General features: G+C 45.0%; 1 protein-coding gene across 2 annotated transcripts in view; it reads right to left on the bottom strand.

The window, feature by feature from the left end:
- LOC311515302 (carboxymethylenebutenolidase homolog) overlaps positions 1-3089 on the bottom strand; it is a 30686-nt gene extending 27597 nt beyond the window's left edge. Inside the window, exon 1 of one of the 2 annotated variants that reach the window (XM_084618285.1) lies at positions 2943-3089. The gene's annotated coding sequence lies outside the window, so the exon portion shown is untranslated. The remainder of the gene's footprint in view (positions 1-2942) is intronic. The other variant, XM_084618286.1, reaches the window with a different exon arrangement.
- Positions 3090-13673: the final 10584 nt, after the last annotated feature.

Raw genomic sequence — 13673 nt, 5'->3', positions numbered from 1 at the left:
AATCAGTGAACCAAAATTGGTGTGTCAGAAATTAGGCCTAACTGGTGGACACAATCATGAAGGGATGGGCTATTCCACCCATCACTCCCTTTTTGGGGTTCTGAAAAAAATGACTTGTGCAGGGGAGGAAGCTGGCTACCATGGCACTAGCTGGCTGAGGCTATGTCTACTCTGTGAAGTAGGGGTGTGATTTCCCTGTTCATATACACATACTTGTGTTAGCTCTCATCCAGCTACTGCAAGCATAAGTAGCTATGGGGCCATGGCAGCCCAGGCAGTGGTAATAGAGGCATGGCTGAGCCATGTTGAGTACAAACCTCCCTGAAAATGGTATGGGTACATACTTGGCATGGCTCAGCTGATACCAGTCAGCTCTGTATTCTTGAGGAACCAGGGCACAGTATCCAGCCTGTCTGACTCATGAAACATACACACACACACACAGCCTCTGCTTGAACCAAAACCGATCAGAAGAAAGACTTCAGAAAGCAATGAAAAGGCAGCGGGAGACACACCTAAACCCCTCCTGACAAGGGTGACAAGATTAAGGCAACTCCCCTAGCCTCATCTGCATCAAAGATGGGACAGGGAGGCATCTCCATTAGCATACAGAATGGAGAACAGAGATTCCAAGGCAAGAACCGCACAGAACTCTGGGACCAGAAAAGCAGGGAAGCACTGCATGATGGGGGATCTCTGCTCCAGATGTTGATAAACCCACGCCTGCACACACCCAACTCAGCAGTTATCAGACCAATTCTAGTAATGAATCCTTGATTGATATCCAAAATACTGAAGCTGCCTAATTGCATTCTGAACTCCCCTGAAGGAACACAATGATCAGTTCCTATTGTCTAGCCGAAAGAAAACCCTTGAGTCATCAGTTTACCCATAAACAAATCTAGTGTTCTCCCTTGAACCATTGTTGTTTCCCTACAAAAGACCCCTACCCATGCTCAAGTAAGTGTTCTGATGCCTAAATTCAAACTCTGCATCAGTTTCATTGGGACTTCATCTTCTCCTGACTGATCGTGCTGGGGGCTCTGCCTGTCTCCAGCACTCAGGACCCTGGGCTACCACCATCACCTGGGTACCCTGACCAGCTCAAGCTTCATGGAGTGGTGAGACCCCATCTCTCTCTCTCTGTGTGTGTTTTCTTTTCTACCTCAGATATAACTTTTTAACCCTGACTTCTTTGTTCAGTTTTTGTAATCTTTAATAATGTAATTGTTATGTCTGTTTAGGCTCTCCTTGTGTGGTTATCACTATTATTCAATCAATAAGTTTTAGGATTAAGCTGGTTGCTTCCTTCCCTCTCTCTCTGAACTTCACTCTTTTGTGTTTCTGGCTTCCCCATTTACTCTGCAGCAACACTCCTCTTACCTAAGCTAAAGATCCCTGTAGCGCCCAAAAATCCTGTGGGGTTTGCTCCCCAAGTGGGTTACTACCAGAACAATTGTAACATGAAAGTGGGCATAGGGAGGTGCTGAACCTGTGACATATGAGGGTGGCAGCTTGGAAGTGCTGCTCGACCCAGCCTGCTCAGGCGCACTCTATTCCGGTCTGGTACTTGTGGCATTCGAGGGTGGCAGCTTGGAAATACTGCTTGACCCAGCCCACTGAGTCCAGGGACATATAAGGGGTCATCTTGAGAGTGCTGACTGACCCGGCCCTTTCAGACTTGCTCTGTTAGCGTGTGTGTGTGTTCATCTGATTCTAGGGCTGGAAGAACCCAGCCCTGGGGAACCGTAGGTCCTGCAGGACAGCTCCATTGGGAGGGGACTTGCAGCAGGGAGAAGTAGAGCTCCCTACGAGAACACAAGTGACACAAGCAGTGCATTGATAGAAGTACAGAATACCACCCCCCCAGAAGAGTAACCCTAATAAATGAGAGTACCCCAAAGTAACGGGGAAAGCTGGTAACACAGCCGTGCCTCCACTGCTGCTACCCCTACTACTGCAGCTACACTTCTATTTATACTGACACTAGTTCTCACCGAGCTACCACAAATATGTGTACCTGAGCAGGGGACTCATACCGCTACCTTATAGCATAGACATAGCCTAAGAAATGGAATTGGACTTTAGCAACAGCAACAACAACTAACTTCTTCTCTTTTCCCCAAAAAGGACAGCTATTACCATCTAGGAGACCATCAAACAAAGGCTTTTTTCCTACTAAAGACTCTCTCCAGCTAAAGGTAAGGGAAACAGGGATGTTGGTAAAATGAAAGTCTTATTGAATACTTTACATTTCAAATACTTTAACTGTTTTTCTCCTTTTCTGTATCTTTAATAAAAGGCTAAAAGAATTTTTAATGGCATCCTTGCCATGGTACTAAGCTGGCTGAGATCTCTGTATACCAAATCCCAGACCTTCTTCAACACTATTTAATGTTGGACAGTGACAGAGTCATGTTAACCTCTTTGATTCATTGGGCCCATATATTTCATCTAAATTAATGTAATAGTGCTGAAGAACTATCAAATTATGATTTAAAAAATCTAGACATTTCACTATTCAATAAAGCCACATTTTACCCTTGATCTATGTGCAAACCCAGCCATTGACGTCAATGGGAAATCTGTTGTGGGCTAGGAAAGTATATAGACATAAATTTACACCAGCCTACAGAGCATAATTCAAAATGAAACTCAGCCCTTTCCCCAGAATGAGTGAAACACCCTTTGAAGGGCTGTCTCTATTACTCTGGATCACCTGTTCAACTCTCACTGCTTACAGAAAGAGAAGTAAAAATCTTATTTTACAGTGGTGATTTTTGTGCAGTATTTTGGTCATTTTCAAGGAGACATTTCCAACCTCTCAATGGTTTTAAATATGCCCCCCACCCCACCCCCATTAGACCTGTCCTGCAGTTGGAGCAGCTGCTGCATTTCTCTGCTCAACACATTCTTAGTAGAAGGATTTGCTGTGTAAATACCTGCAGTTCGATCCCAAAGAGTAGATCACTCCCTTCTTCTCTTAAGCTACAAACCTGCTTGATGTGTCCAAATAAAACAAATAAAAATTGGCTCTGCTGCCGATGCGTCGTTGCTGCTGCTATTTCTAGCACACTGCAGCTCTCCTGTGAAATTTGGAGTTAGAAGGAGGAAGAACCCAGCACCCTAGTAACCCAGACATGAAGAGGGAGGAGCACCTTCATGGAGCAAGGCGGGGCTGTCTGGATTCCTATTAATTTATCTCTCACACTGCCTTTAATTTTTTTTTTTTAAGACAGGTTGGAGTCTGCTAAACTACATGTAGTGAACTTCCCCTTCCTATATTGTCTCCACTTTTCCTACCTTCTCTTGCAGTTGCTATATGCTAAAAACTACCGTTCCTAACAAAATAGAACGGAGAAGTAGGAGGAGAACAGCAACATGCTGGAGCTTTTCAATATAATCAGAACTGCAGTCTAAAAAAGATTGCTGTGCTGTCATGTGAGGCTCAGGAGTTCCTTTTGGGCTATAATTGGGCATTGACACCTTTTGTTATGGTCTGTGTATGTGCATTTTGTTTTGTACCGGATAAACAATGTTTTTAATGTGACTTCTGCTGTTCTAAGAAATTCACGGTGTAAAAAGTCACTGTGGTCTCCCTGGCACACTCGTAAAACACACTGTAGCCACACACACAAAAGCATTCCACACAGTTTCACTGTTCTCTAAATAAACTTTTGATTAGACTTGCTTTTAGCAAGGCTAAATACCAGTTCAGTCAGAAACACTGAGTCAGAAATTGTGCATTTTATCCTTTGATCTCAACACCATCAAGTTTGCATTCAGTCTGACCTTCTCTGGCAAGGAGCTCTACATTTGGGGTCATGCTGCCAAGGGATTCCCACTGTCTGACACTCAGAAGTTGAATCTATTCAGCTGGAATGGAGTGGTCTATGAGAACCATAGTGCTGATACAATATGCGGAGTTCTAGCTGCCAGATCTGTTTTTTTCAAGGCACTTGGCAAAGTCTACCTCTTTCCCCAGGCTTCTGGGGAGAGAGGAAAGCTGAGGGCTGGGATGAGTGCAATGGATTCATTTGTTCAGACACGCTCTGGTGACAGGCTCTCCTCCACCTGAGATGTAGTTCTGTTCACCCTTTCTCTTCTTGAAGGTCCACAGTGATACATTGTGTTTCATGTAGTTCCCCACAAATGAGGTACCATGGGTGTGGTTTTCCAAAAGGAAGTACGCTTGGGTGTGTGGAGAACAAAGGGTGCCAGTTTCATATTACACTATCCATTGATACAACAGATAAGATGCACAGATAGTTCCACTGTCAGTGGAAAAATACTCCCACACACCCATGATTTTGGCCTCTGCCGTTTACCAGGTATTGTACTCTACAGGTGCTGGTTGCCTTTGGAGACAGCATCACAGAAATTTCCAGATATTGTGATAATATTTATGGCCCTTCTTATTTCACTAGCTTTACCAATTAATTCCCTCTTGCTCTTGAATGCTCCCCTGCCTCATGATTAATTGGCAACATGGGAGTCTCACCATCCTCCCTCTCAGAAGAAAGATTTGGAAATGCATCGTTCCCAGATGAGAATGTCTCTTCAGATGCAGTGATCTTATCTGCTTTATTCTGTGAGGGGATGACAGACGGTGCCATATCCTCTACACCCAAAAGAGCCCCACCAGGGCCTAACTGGTTACTTTTCCCACTCCAAGTAGAATGCTATGGCCTGTCTTATAAAAATGCCAAGTGATGAAGATGAAGCTATGAACAAGCTCACATTAGGACTGTCCATTAGTTTTAGCCCTGGTCCTAAATGTGCCTTAGACAGACTTGGTTCTCCCTCCATTGTTGCTACCTATACTCCAGCAACTCATCATACGCTATCAGCATCAGTATCTGCAATAACTAAGACATCAAGAGTAACACAGCTGGGGGATGGACTTGTTCCCCAGTCTCCTACCAGATAGATTACGACTCCAATCTGATAGCATGACGCAGCTCGAACTGAGCTAATTTCAAGAGATGTTTTCAAATTTTACTACCCAAATCCCTGTGCAAGACAATAGCAAGAGCTAGAAGCTACTAATGCCTTAAGGCAACTATGAACTATTTCACAGATACCCACACTATGCCCTCAGTTGCTAATCGGAGGTGGGGTGGGGGGAAAGATTAGGTTTTCTCTGTGCAAGACCCAAGTTCTTGAGCTATTGAGACACACCTGGTCTGGCTGCCAGGCCAGAGTGAGTTGTCAGACTACCTTTCAGCCAGTATTAATCTGCCTTGTTCGTGAATGGGAAAATACACACAGAGCAATACTAAGTTAACTGGGGGTTGTTTCAGCCCTCACCATTCCAAAATAACCCATTAACTTTTCAGGTATAAGAACGGCACTGGCAATTTACAGGAGTCTGGAGGGACGAAACTAATTTATGCATGTCAAGTTTAATTTACACTAAATGCTGTTACTATCAGTATAAATACTATTCAAACTGTAAACTAGGAGATCTTCAGTGATCTGAAACTCAAAAAAGAGTCCTACAAAAAGTGAAAACTAGGTCAAATTACAAAGGATGAATATAAACAAACAACACAAGCAGGTAGGTACAAAATGAGATTAAACTAGCTAAAGACAAACAGTAACAAGAAAACTTTCTACAAATACATTAGAAGCAAGAGGAAGACCAAGAACAGGGGAGGACTGTTACTCAATGTAGAGAGAAAGACAACAGAAAATGTGGAAATGGCAGAAGTGTTAAATGACTTTTTTGTTTCAGTTTTCACCAAAAAGTTAGTAGGGATTGGACATCTAACATAGTGAACACCAGTGAAAATTAGGTAAGGTCTGAGACTAAAATAGGGAAAGAGCAAGTTAAAAATTACTGAGATGAGTTAGTTGTCTTCAAGTCAGCAGGGTTGCCCTTTTGAAATACTTCCTAGAATACTCAAGAAGCTGACTGAAGAGATATCTGAGCCATTGGCGATTATCTTTGAAAAGTCATGGAAGACAGGAGAGATTCCAGAAAACTGGAAAAGGGCAAATATAGTGCCAATCTATAAAAAAGGGAATAAGGACAACCCAGGGAATTACAGACCAGTCAGTTTAAGTTCAGTACCAGGAAAGATAATGGAACAAATAATCAAGCAACCAATTTGCAAATACCTAGTAGATAATAAGATAAGTAACAGACAGCATGGATTTGTCAAGAACAAATCATATCAAACCAACTTAATAGCATTCTTTGACAGGGTAACAAGCCTTGTGGATGGGGGTGAAGCAGTAGTTGTGGTATATCTTGACTTTAATAAAGTTTTTGATATAGTCTCGCATGACCTTCTCAAAAATAAAGTAGCAAAATACAGTCTAGACCAGGGGTGGGCAAACTAGGGCCCGCAGGCCACATTAGGCCTTTTAATCCGGCCCTCAAGATCCGGCCAGGGAGTGGGGTCAGGGGCTTTCCCTGCTCCGGTGCTCCAGCCAGGGAGTGGGGTCGGGGGCTTGCTGCGCAGCTCCTATGCATAGAAGCAGTCAGGAGTCTCTCCACATGCTGCCCCCACCCCAAGCACTGCCCCCCGCAGCTCCCATTCGCTGGGAACCACGGCAAATGGGAGCTGCAGGGGTAGCACCTGCAGACAGGGCAGCATGCAGAGCCTCCTGGCTGGTGCCACGCCTCCATGTAGGAGCCACAGGGGGGCATGCCGTTGCTTCTGGGAGCTGCAGGAGTGGCATCTGCGGATGGGGCCATATGCAGAACCACCTGCCATGCCTCCACGTAGGAGCCAGAGGAGGGACATGCTGTTGCTTCCAGGAGCTGCTTGAGGTAAGCACTGCCCAGATCCTGCACCCCTGATCCCTTCCCCGTACTCCACCCCCCCTGCCCCAGCCCTGATCCCCCTCCCACCCTCCGAACCCCTCCGTCCCAGCCTGGAGCACCCTCCTGCATCCCAAACCCCTCATCCCCAGCCCCACCCCAGAGCCCGCACTCCCAGCTGGAGCCCACCCACACACCCCACTCGCACCTCAGCCCACTGCCGCAGCCCGGAGCCCCCTCCCACACCCTGAGCTCCTCATTTCTGGCCCCACCTCAGAGCCCACACTCTCAGCTGGAGCTCTCACCCCCTCCCACACCCTGACCCCCAATTGCATGAGCATTCATGGCCCGCCATACAATTTTTATACCCAGATGTGGCTCTCAGGCCAAAAAGTTTGCCCACCCCTGGTCTAGATGGAGCTACTATCAGGTGGATGCATAACTGGTTGGAAAACAGTTCCCAGAGAGTAGTTATCGGTGGTTCACAGTCAAGCTGGAAGGACATATCAAGTGGGGTCCCACAGGGATCGTTCCTGGATCCTGTTCTATTCAATATCTTTATAAATGATTTGGATAATGACATAGAGAGTACACTTATAAAGCTTGGGGATGATACCAAGCTGGGCGGGGTTGCAAGTGCTTTGGAGGATATGATTAAAATTCAAAATGATCTGGAAAAACTGGAGCAATGGTCTGAAGTAACCGGGATAAAATGCAATAAGGACAAATGCAAAGTACTCCACTTAGGAAGGAACAATCAGTTGCATACATACAAAATGGGAAATGGCTGCCTAGGAAGGAGTACTGCAGAAAGGAACCTGCGGGTCATAGTGGATCACAAGCTAAATATGACAGGTTTCAGAGTAACAGCCGTGTTAGTCTGTATTCGCAAAAAGAAAAGGAGTACTTGTGGCACCTTAGAGACTAACCAATTTATTAGAGCATAAGCTTTCGTGAGCTACAGCTCACTTCATCAGATGCATATCGTGGAAACTGAAGCAGACTTTATATATACACAGAGAATATGAAACAATACCTCCTCCCACCCCACTGTCCTGCTGGTAATAGCTTATCTAAAGTGATCATCAGGTGGGCCATTTCCAGCACAAATCCAGGTTTTCTCACCCTCCACCCCCCCACACAAATTCACTCTCCTGCTGGTGATAGCCCATCCAAAGTGACAACTCTTTACACAATGTGCATGACAATCAAGTTGGGCTATTTCCTGCACAAATCCAGGTTTTCTCACATCCCCCCCACCCCCATACACACACAAACTCACTCTCCTGCTGGTAATAGCTCATCCAAACTGACCACTCTTCAAGTTTAAGTGAGCTGTAGCTCACGAAAGCTTATGCTCTAATAAATTGGTTAGTCTCTAAGCTAAATATGAGTCAACAGTGTAGTTTTGCCAAAGGATGTTTTTGGACTCTTAGAGGATGTGTACTGTGAACTCTCACCTTTATGCAAGGGGAGGAGGCATAACTAATGACAACCAAGCAACAGGACAATTATTTTAATCCTTCACGTGGCATATGTAATTATGTTTATTAAAGTTATCTAATGCTTTGCAGGTATTTTCCAGATTATTCAGTAGCTCACCAATTTGCCAAACTAGCCTTTGGTGTTGAAATGGCTGTGCTTGGTGTCCATTTCAGGTTGGATTTTTTTTAAAAAGTTTGAAAAAAAATAGTACCGCCTTTTAAAATGAGGTTATTGAGGCAGATTGTCAACATTAGAAAGAGGTTTTTCATACAGTCAACAATGGTACTAGTTCCATGGTTTAGCATAGGCACCCACAACCAAGATCGGAAGCGGTGATCATTGGTCCTCTAAACACAAACAAGGAAATGCACACAGGACCAGAACTGTCTGCCTGGGCAACCTTCTTACTGGCATTTCCAAACCCACTAGTGCTTGATTCTGCAATCTAAACAAATGTCTTTTAACATACATTTTTGCATGTCATATGCCTATTGTACTTACCTGTCATTTTATTTCTTCCCAGCTTTTTGCCATTTTATACAAAACAAACTGAAAAATAGCACACCCAAAAGTGACTAAAAATCCCTTCCCTTCTCAGTTACTCACCTTTCAATCTATTCAATCCCAGGATGTCATCCTTTCACCATTTCTTCAGTCACCAATAACTCTTCCAGGCAAAGTAGCTGAATTTCTGATCCAAAAAACATGCAGGAAACAATTAGTGTTTACAAATTTAAAAAATGAAATAATCCAGGCCTTCTTATAATTCAAACACGTCCACAGCCATGTCACCTTTAGAGCATCTTTAAAATGTGTGTGTGGTGGAGAAGGGCAATAAACTTGTAAACTGAACTACTTTGAGGCCTGGTCTACCCTAGGATTTTACATCTGTACGGTAGGGTGTGAAAAAGTCGTAGCTGTGCCAAGCTAACCCACAGTGTAAACCAGTGCTAGGTCGGCAGAAGAATTCTTCCAGCAACCTAGCTACCAAATTTTGGGGAGGTGGATTAACTACACCAAAGGGAGAATCCCTCCCGTCGGAGTAGATAGTGTCTACACAGCAGCAGAGAAAATTCCACCTTCAGTTACAACAGTTGCCTTAAAATTTAACACTTGTTTTCCTCTCAAGAGTGGGGCTTTAAATTACCAGAGGGAGAGAACAAGAAAATGGTTATTTACCACATCAGCAGTGGTTCTTTGGGAGTGTTGCCTCTGCGGTTTCACACTTGGAGGATGTATTGCCTGGTACCAGAGTTTCAGAATCTTCTGGAATGCAAAGCCCAGAAAAGACAAACTAGTGCCTTCATGAGGCAGTGATCATTCAGAGCCCAGGTTATAACAGTCATATGGCCTCAACTGCCTCAGCTCCTTCTGCTAAATCTAAGATTCCTGAGAGGAGAACTCTGAGGAAGAGCTTATATGGTATTCAGGGGCCCCAAAAAGACATTGGATTGCGTGTGTTTAAGGCTCCCCTTAGATTTTGGAGAGTTTACATGATTTGTCAGCAAAGTTTCATGTCCTTTAACTGAGGTCTTGTCCACACTCAGAATTAGCCTCAAGTCTGGTCATTGGCAGCTACTACAGCTCAGAGAGAAAGCTAAAATTTGCATTGGTGGAGCTTACCCTGGTTTCCAGCAGAAGGAAGATCTACAGATACAATTCATGGCTTTCCTTGCATATGCAACTACAGCAATGGTTAAGATATGGGCTAATTCTAAGGCCTGCCCAGACTTTCCCCTTACTTTTGACTACCTATTGGTCTTCCATCTCCTAAATGAACTTTCAGTCTTTTGTATCCTAACTGAAGGGGTCAGGTTGTTGACTAACTCCAATGTCTAATGAACAATCAGAACAACAGAAGTCCATGTTAAGCAGGTGTTTAAAAGTTTTAAACAGTCTGAGAAAAAACCCTTCTTCCCTCAATTGCTCAGCTTTAGATTCCTCTTGCAAACACTGCATGGGAGTAGCTTTATGCCCATGAGTAATACTGCTGAGTTCAATTGGACTACTTGTGTTTATAGTTACTCATGTAAAAATATGATTGCAGGATTGGTCGCTAAAGGCTTGTCTGTGGTAGGGATTTATCCCAGTCAAAGCCATCAGTGTCAAATCCCAGTCTATGCCAAACAAGCACAACACTACACTGCCCTACCAAAAAGGGCCTTTATAAAATCACAGAGAAGCAAAGAAGGACAGAAGGCCCATTTCCCCTATTGAGGTCATCTTCAGGGGGAAATTCAATTACTGAGAGCATAACTGAGTTTAAATCTCTATTATGCACAGAGCTGCTTTGTTATGTTGTGGGTGGGTTTGTATGTCTGATGGATGGGATGGTTTTATTAGGTGCTATGGCCTTCTTAACACTTTGTGCGCCTACAAGTTCTACTGACTTAGAATCATAGAATATCAGGGTTGGAAGGGAGGTCATCTAGTCCAACCCCCTGCTCAAAGCAGGACCAATCCCCAACTAAATCATCCCAGCCAGGGCTTTGTCAAGCCTGACCTTAAAAACTTTTAAGGAAGGAGATTCCACCACCTCTCTAGGTAACGCATTCCAGTGTTTCACCACTCTCCTGGTGAAAAAGTTTTTCCTAATATCCAACCTAAACCTCCCCCACTGCAACTTGAGACCATTACTCCTTGTTCTGTCATCAGCTACCACTGAGAACAGTCTAGATCCATCCTCTTTGGAACCCCCTTTCAGGTAGTTGAAAGCAGCTATCAAATCCCCCCTCATTCTTCTCTTCCGCAGACTAAACAATCCCAGTTTCCTCAGCCTCTCCTCATAAGTCATGTGTTCCAGTCCCCTAATCATTTTTGTTGCCCTCCGCTGGACTCTTTCCAATTTTTCCACATCCTTCTTGTAGTGGGGGCCCAAAACTGGACACAGTACTCCAGATGAGGCCTCACCAATGTCGAATAGAGGGGAACGATCACGTCCCTCGATCTGCTGGTAATCCCCCTACTTATACATCCCAAAATGCCATTGGCCTTCTTGGCAACAAGGGCACACTGTTGACTCATATCCAGCTTCTCGTCCACTGTAACCTCTAGGTCCTTTTCTGCAGAACTGCTGTCTAGCCATTCGGTCCCTAGTCTGTAGCGGTGCATGGGATTCTTCTGTCCTAAGTGCAGGACTCTGCACTTGTCCTTGTTGAACCTCATCAGATTTCTTTTGGCCCAATCCTCTAATTTGTCTAGGGCCCTCTGTATCCTATCCCTACCCTCCAGTGTATCTACCTCTCCTCCCAGTTTAGTGTCGTCTGCAAACTTGCTTAGGGTGCAATCCACACCATCCTCCAGATCATTTATGAAGATATTGAACAAAACCAGCCCCAGGACCGACCCTTGGGGCACTCCACTTGATACTGGCTGCCAACTAGACATGGAGCCATTGATCACTACTAGTTGAGCCCGACAATCTAGCCAACTTTCTATCCACCTTATAGTCCATTCATCCAGCTCATACTTCTTTAACTTGCTGGCAAGAATACTGTGGGAGACTGTGTCAAAAGCTTTGCTAAAGTCACTTACCTGAAAAATAAGTATATACACTTTCTCGGGACATGCCCAACCCCTTGCAACACCGAGTGCTTAAAGACTGCTTGTAAATTATATTCCGGTGAGGTTTATTTGGGGCTAGAATAAAGCTAGTAATTTAATTTTAGAAATGGTAAAAGAACATGTCCATTCTGTAAATAAGTTTTAGTAACTCAGTTGTTTAGCATTGATTTTATGAACAGTAATAAAGTTACTTGCAATTTATTTAGCAATTGTCATGGCATTTGCTGTCTGTAAGTTTGCCCATAAACTATTTCTTGGGCCAAATACAAACTTGAATTAGGGGGAGGTCAGTGGAGCAACAGTACTCACACTAGGCCTAAATTGGTACCTTTTATTTATCTGACCTCAGGAGCTAGGCAAAGTTACTTCTTATAGTATTCTGTATTTCAGGTCATAGGCACAGAGAAGGCTGCAGACTTCCCCCAAAATGAGATTGCAATAAAAAGCTCATAGACTTTAAGGTCAGAAGGGACCATCGTGATCATCAGTCTGACCTCCTGCACATTGCAGGCCACAGAACCTCACCCACCCACTCCTTTAATAGACCCCTAACCTCTGCTGAGTTACTGAAGTCCTCAGATCATGGTTTAAAGACTTTACCATTTACACTAGTTTAAACCTCCAAGAGACCTGTACCCCATGCCATAGAGGAAGGCGAAAAACTCCCAGGGTCTCTGCAAATCTGACCTGGGGGAAAATTCCTTCCCAGCACCAAATATGGTGATCAGTTCGACCCTGAGCATGTGATAAGACCCCAGGGAAAGAATTCTCTGTAGTAACTCAGAGCCCTCCCCATCTAGTGTCCCGTGTCCAGCTGTTGGGGATTTTTGCTACTGGCAGTCGTCAATGAGCCACATACCATCCCCTCCATAAACTTATCAAGCTCAGTCTTGAAGCCAGTTAGGTTTTTTGTCCCCTCTTGGAAGACTGTTCCAGAACTTCACTCCTCTGATTGTTAGAAACCTTCACCTAATTTCAAGCCTAAATTTGTTGATGGCCAGTTTGTATCCATTTGTTCTTGTGTCCACATTGGTGCTTAACTTAAATAACTCCTCTCCCTCCCTGGTGTTTATCCCTCTGATGTATTTATAGAGAGTAATCATATCTCCCCTCAGCCTTCTTTTGGTTAGGCTAAACCAGCTAAGTTCTTTGAGTTTCCTCTCATAAAGTAGGGTTTCCGTTCTTCCGATTATCCTAGTAGGCCTTCTCTGCACCTGTTCCAGTTTGCATTCATCTTTCTTAAACATGGGAGACCAGAATTGTGCACAGTATTCCAGCTGAGGTCTTACCAGTGCCTTGTATAATGGTACAAACACTTTCCTGTAAGTCAAAGCTGTATAGTCAACCTCAAGCTTTGGAAAGTCACGAGACAGACTTGACACAAGAATTACTGGGTGAAGTTCTGTGGCCTGTATGACATAGGTGGTCAGACTAGAAGATCAGAGTCACAGGCGCCAACTTTTCCCCGTGCCGGTGGATACTCGCACCCCACCTGGCCCCGGCCCTGCCCCGACTCCACCCCTGGCCCGCCCCCATTCCAACCCCTTCCCCAAAGTCCCCGCCCCAACTCCGCCCCCTCCTTGCCCCTGTTGGACCCCTCCCCAAATCCCCGCCCTAGCCCCGCCTCCTCCCCTGACCGCACCGCATTCCCCCTTCTCCCTCCTCCCTCCCAGCACTTGCCGCCGCAAAACAGCTTGGGCGGCACAAGCGCTGGGAGCCAGGGGGAGAAGCAGGATGCGGAGGCACGCTCTGGGGAGGAGGCGGCGGAGAGGCGGAGGTGAGCTGGGGTGGGGGGCGGGACAGGGAACCCTGTGGGTGCTCCAGCCCCAGTCAGCACCTATGATCACAATGG

Source organism: Lepidochelys olivacea (assembly GCF_965140295.1).
Source record: "Lepidochelys olivacea isolate rLepOli2 genome assembly, chromosome: 2".
Taxonomy (NCBI): Eukaryota; Metazoa; Chordata; order Testudines; family Cheloniidae; genus Lepidochelys; species Lepidochelys olivacea.
This window is presented reverse-complemented; position numbering and strand designations above follow the sequence as displayed.